The sequence below is a fragment of the Triticum dicoccoides genome, chromosome 4B, assembly GCF_002162155.2.
Source record: "Triticum dicoccoides isolate Atlit2015 ecotype Zavitan chromosome 4B, WEW_v2.0, whole genome shotgun sequence".
In the NCBI taxonomy this organism is placed as follows: Eukaryota; Viridiplantae; Streptophyta; class Magnoliopsida; order Poales; family Poaceae; genus Triticum; species Triticum dicoccoides.
In genome coordinates, this window is record NC_041387.1 from 493,977,055 (window position 1) to 493,983,895 (window position 6,841).

Here is a 6,841-nt window from a genome sequence, read left to right on the forward strand (position 1 = left end):
GATCGCGATCGGATGGTCCGAAACCCCCCTAGTCCATTTTCGTACATCCCTAACCTAGCCTACCACACTCCCTAACCTCCTAGCCCCCTCCTCCTCAGTTTTCCGCGCCCAGCCACCCGCGCGCCGCCACTTGGCGGATCTAGGTGAGCCAGCCGCCGCCGCAGTCGCCGCTCCAGCCACTCAGATCCGGCCATGTCACCCCGCAGCCGGCTCCCCTCCACCGCGGCCCTCCCGGCCCACGGCCAGCCCGCCCGAGCCCATCTGGGGCCCGGGTCAGCCCGCGTCGCGTCGTGATACGTTTGCAACGTATCTATAATTGTTGATTGTTCCATGATATTATATTATCATTCTTGAATGTTTTGCATTCATTTTATATCATTTTTTGGTATTAACCTATTGACATAGTGCCCAATGCCAGTTGTTGTTTTGTTCATGTTTTACATCGCAGGAAATCAATACCAAACGGAGTCCAAATGCAGCAAAACTTTTTGAGGATTTTTTTTGGGCCAGAAGACATCCAGTGGGCTAGGGCTGCACATGGGGGGGGTGCCTAGAGGAGGGCGGCACCCACCAGGGCGTGCCTTGGGACCCAGGCGTGCCCATGTAAGTTGTGCCCACCTCGGATGCCCCGCGAACCGCCTCTTTGCTCTATAAATACCACAATATTCCAGAAACCCTAGGGGAGTCGATGAAAATTAATTCCAGCCACCGTAGAGTCCAGAACCACCATATCCAATCTAGACACCATCATGGAGGGGTTCACCACTTCCATTGGTGCCTCTCCGATGATGCGTGAGTAGTTCTTTGTAGACCTATGGGTTCATAGTTAGTAGCTAGATGGCTTCCTCTCTCTCTCTCTCTCTCTCTCTCTTGATTATCAATACAATGGTCTCTTGAAGAACCATATGATGTAAGCCTCTTTGCGGTGTGTTTGTTACGATCCGATGAACTTTGAGTTGATGATCAGATCTATGTTTTCATCCATGAAAGTTATTTGAGTTTTCTTTGATCTCTTATATGCATGATTGCTTATAGCCTCGTATTTCTTCTCCGATATTTGAGTTTTGTTTGGCCAACTTGATCTATTTATCTTGCAATGGGAAGAGGTGCTTTGTGATGGGTTCGATCTTACGGTGCTTGATCCCAGTGACAGAAGGGGAAACGACACGTATGTATCATTGCAATTAAGGATAACAAGATGGGGTCTGTTTCTACATAAATAGATCTTGTCTACATCATGCCATCGTTCTTATTGCATTACTCCGTTTCTCCATGAATTTAATACACTAGATGCATGCTGGATAGCGGTCGATGTGTGGAGTAATAGTAGTAGATGCAGGCAGGAGTCGGTCTACTAATCTTGGACGTGATGCCTATATAATGATTATTGCCTGGATATCGTCATAATTATTTGAATATCTATCAATTTCCCAACAGTAATTGTTTTCCCATCGTTTGCTATTTTTCTCGAGAGAAGCCACTAGTGAAACCTACGGACCCCGGGTCTCTTTTCATCATATTTGCCTTTGCGATCTATTTTCCTTTGAATTTATTTTCAGTTCTATTAAACCAAACATATAAAAATACCTTGCTGCAATTTATTTGTTTCACGGTCTATTCATCCTATCTACCACTTTTACCTCACGTTATTTGCCTATCTTGAGGCGCCGTACCCGAAAGGGATTGACAACCCCTTTAACACATCGGGTTGCGAGTGTTTGTTATTTGTGTGCAGGTGTTGTTTACGTGGTGTGGGGAGATTCTCCTACTGGTTCGATAACCTTGGTCTCATCACTGAGGGAAATACCTACTGTCGCTATACTGCATCATCCCTTCCTCTTTGGGGAAATACCGACGTAGTTCTAGCATACATCAAAAGGAATTTCTGGCACCGTTGCTAGGGAGGATCTTCAACATCAACCAGGTTCCTAATCACAAATCTCATCTCCTCGCAATTTACATTATTTGCCATTTGCCTCTTGTTTTCCTCTCCCCCACTTCACAAAAAATTGCCATTTTATTCGCCCTCTTTTTCGTTCGTCGTTTTCTTGTCAGATCTGTTTTTGAGTGCAATCTTGTTTATCACTTTTTGTCATTGTGGATTTTTTTTCTTCTATTGCGTGCACCCCCAAGAACGAGGTTCTCAACTTTAAACAAAGGGGAGGAGAGAATTTAAAATATGCTTGGTATAGGATTTGCAATGTTCATAATAGATCTATCCGCAAGCAATCTACCGTCATTCTTCTTCGTTGTTTTTATGTGGGCATCACCACTTGGTATAGATTCGTTCTTGATACGATTACCGGTGGGAATTTCTTGATGTGTCCTTCTCTTGATGCTTTTAACGCTTTGGGAAATTTAGTGGGTTCACCACCACTCATGATCAATGAAACAATATTGACTCTCGAGCATGTTATGGAAAGACTAGATGCTATTGAAAAGAAAATGCTTACCACAGAACATATTGAAAACTCGGATAGAAAAAGTTATGCTACTAAAGTTGGGTCAAAAGCAGGAGACGTTTTTAAGTTGCTAAAACAAAAGGGAACTATAATTCATGAAAGAATCAAAGAGAGCCCGTCTAGGATTGATAAACTGGAAGAAAAATGCAGTTGTAAGTTGTAACGCCCCGAGACCGATGCTCCAGATGTCTTCCAGTTATTCGCCGTCGTTCCCATGTCATTCGCTTGCGTGTTGCACTTTGCCATGTCATCATGTGCATTTCATCTGCATGTTTTTTAAAACGTGCATCCATCTGGGTCTCCCATTTCTCTCTATTGTCCGTTCCGAGCCCTTTCACAGTCGCACGTGCATGCGGCACCTCCAAAATATTATTTTATAACTGGCGTAAAATTGTTCTCGGAATGGGGTGGAAGTTGGCGTGCGGTCTTATTTTGGTGTAGGTAGACCGCCTGCCAAATTTCGTCGCATTCGGAGTCCGTTTGATAGCCCAACCGTTAATATATAGCGCCAATATAATCGGTTTATTCGTCAGACGTTTTCGGTCTCCGAAACCCTTCCCGGGCTGCACTTCTCTTCTCTCCTCTCAGCCCAACCCCTTCTACACAGCCCACCTATGCCCAACCTAGCCCCCCTCCGACCGGAGTCGTCCGGTCGCGATCGGAGGGTCCAAAAACCCCCTAACCCTAGTCGTTTCCCTATTTAAACCCCCTAGTCCATTTTTGTACATCCCTAACCTAGCCTACCCCTTTCCCTAACCTCCTAGCCCCCTCCTCCTCAGTTTTCCGCGCCCAGCCACCCACGCGTCGCCACTTAACGGATCCAGGTGAGCCAGCCGCCGCCGCTCCAGCCACTCAGAGCCGGCCATGTCACCCTGCAGACGGCTCCCCTCCACTTTCGCCCTCCCGGCCCAAGGTCTACCCGCCCGAGCCCATATGGGGCCCGGGTCAGCCCGCGTCACGCTGTGATACGTCTCCAACGTATCTATAATTTTTGATTGTTCCATGATGTTATATTATCATTCTTGGATGTTTTACAATCATTTTATATCATTTTTTGGTACTAACCTATTGACATAGTGCCCAATGCCAGTTGATGTTTTCTTCATGTTTTTTACATGGCAGGAAATCAATACCAAACGGAGTCCAAATGTAGCGAAACTTTTTGAGGATTTTTTTGGGCCAGAAGACATCCAGTGGGCCAGGGCTGCACCTGGGGGTGCCTCGAGGAGGGCAACACCCACTAGGGCGCGCCTGATGGCCCTGGCGTGCCCAGGTGGGTTGTTCCCACCTCAGGTGCCACCTGAACCGCCTCTTTACTCTATAAATATCCCAATATTCTATAAACCCTAGGGGAGTCAACGAAAATCAATTCTAGCCGCCGTAGAGTCTAGAACCACCAGATCCAATCTAGACACCATCACGGAGGGGTTCACCACTTCCATTGGTGCCTATCGGATGATGCATGAGTAGTTCTTTGTAGACCTACGGGTTCGTAGTCAGTAGCTAGATGGCTTCCTCTCTCTCTCTCTCTCTCTCTCTCTCTCTTGATTATCAATACAATGGTCTCTTGGAGATCCATATGACGTAAGCCTTTTTGCGGTGTGTTTGTTAGGATCAGATGAACTTTGAGTTGATGATCAGATCTATGTTTTTATCCATGAAAGTTATTTGATTTTTCTTTGATCTCTTATATGAATGATTGCTTATAGCCTCGTATTTCTTCTCCTATATTTGAGTTTTGTTTGGCCAGCTTGATCTATTTATCTTGCAATGGGAAGAGGTGCTTTGTGATGGGTTCGATCTTATGGTGACAGAAGGGGAAACGGCACGTATGTATCGTTGCCATTAAGGATAACAAGATGGGGTCTATTTCTACATAAATAGATCTTGTCTACATCATGTCATCGTTCTTATTGCATTACTCCATTTCTCCATGAACTTAACATACTAGATGCATGCTGGATAGCGGTCGATGTGTGGAGTAATAGTAGTAGATGCAGGCAGGAGTCGGTCTACTAATCTTGGATGTGATGCCCATATAATGATCATTGCCTGGATATCGTCATGATTATTTGAAGCTCTATCAATTGCCCAACAGTAACTGTTTTCTCACTGTTTGCTATTTTCTCTCGAGAGAAGCCACTAGTGAAACCTACTGCCCCCGGGTCTCTTTTCATCATATTTGCCTTTGCGATCTATTTTCCTTTGAATTTATTTTCAGCTCTATTAAACCAAAAATACAAAAATACCTTGCTGCAATTTATTTGTTCCGCGGTCTATTTATCCTATCTGCCACTTTTACCTCAGGTTATTTGCCTATCTTGAGGCGCCGTACCCGAAAGGGATTGACAACCCTTTAACACGTCGGGTTGCGAGTATTTGTTATTTGTGTGCAAGTGCTATTTACGTGGTGTGAGGAGGTTCTCCTATTGGTTCGATAACCTTGGTCTCATCATTGAGGGAAATGCCTACCGTCGCTATACTGCATCATCCCTTCCTCTTTGGGGAAATACCGACGTAGTTCTAGCACACATCAAAAGGAATTTCTGGTGCCGTTGCTGGGGAAGATCTTCAACATCAACCAGGTTCCTAATCACAAATCTCATCTCCTTGCAATTTAAATAATTTGCCATTTGCCTCTCATTTTCCTCTCCCCCACTTCAAAAAAATTGCCATTTTATTCGCCCTCTTTTTCATTCGTCGTTTTCTTGTCAGATCTGTTTTTGAGTGTGATCTTGTTTATCACCTTTTGTCATTATGGATTTTCTTCTTCTATTGCGTGCACCCCCGAGAACGAGGTTCTCAACTTTAACAAAGGGGATGAGAGAATTTAAAATATGCTTGTTATAGGATTTACAATGCTCATAATAGATCTATCCGCAAGCAATCTACCGTTGTTCTTCTTCGTTGTTTTTATGTGGGCATCACCACTTGGTATAGATTCGTCCTTGATACGATTACCGGTGGGAATTTCTTGATGTGTCCTTCTCTTGATGCTTTTAACGTTTTGGGAAATTTAGTGGGTTCACCACCACTCGTGATTAATGAAACAATATTGACTCTCGAGCATGTTATGGAAAGACTAGATGCTATTGAAAAGAAAATGCTTACCGTAGAACATACTGAAAACTTGGATAGAAAAATGCAAAGTTATGCTACTAAAGTTTGGTCAAAAGTGGGAGACGTTTTTAAGTTGCTAAAATAAAATGGAACTATAATTCATGAAAGAATCGAAGAGAGCCCGTCTAGGATTGATAAACTGGAAGAAATTTTTCTAATCTAGGTATGACTTTTGCTTCTACTAAAACTCCTGTGAAAGATAGCAAGACTACTCAAGACACTAAAAACAAAGGTGCAACCTGTAGCAGTGATAAAGGAGATCTTAAGATGATTAGTATCCATCCCAACTTTATTGAAGTCATGAGGGACCCTTTTTGCGAAAATAAGTTTTTCAATCTCATGCCTAGAAGTTTTGTCGCTGAGAATCTATATGCAAAATCTTTGAAAAATACTAAGTGTTCGATCAAGGAATTGGACAAGGATGGCAAAACTTAGATCCTACGCGTTATGCCTAGCTAGGGGCGTAAAAAGATAGCGCTTGTTGGGAGGCAACCCAATGAAAAAAATTTATTTTTAGTTTTTGTTTTCTATTCTTGAGTGCTAGAACAATAATGCTACTGTTATGATTGTGTTTTTTGTGTTTTAATTAGTGTTTGTTCCAAGCAAGGCCTTTGGGTTGATTTGGGTGAAAGTTGATATGATCTTGCTGAAAAAACAGAAACTTATGCACTCACAAAAATAGTTTCAATAAATCACAGAAACGTGCTTTTGATGATTCTTTTTTAGAAGATTAATATACAAATTACCCAGGTTTTCCTAATTTCAGAAGATTTTTGGAGTTACAGAAGTATTCGGAAGATCCAGATTGCTACAAACTATTCTGTTTTTGACACATTCTGTTTTCTTTGTGTTGTGTGCTTATTTTGATGATTTTATGGTTTTCTTTGATGAGTTTTTGCCATAGAAAGTTGGAATACAGTGGATATAAGCAAAAACAAAATAAGAATAGGTTTGCAACAATACTTATAGTAGTGGTTTGCTTTCTTATACTAACGGATCTCACGAAGGTTTTGTTGGAGTTTTGTGTGATTGAAGTTTTCAAGTTTTGGGTGATCTTACGATGGATGAAGGAATAAGGATTAACAAAAGGCTAAGCTTGGGGATGCCCGAGACACCCCAAGATAATATTCAAAGAAGTAGCAAGCAACTAAGCTTGGGGATGCCCCCGAGTGGCATCCCCGCTTTCTTCTAACAACCATCGGTATTTTACTTGAAGCTATATTTTTATTCGTCACATACTATGAGTTTGGCTTGGAGCG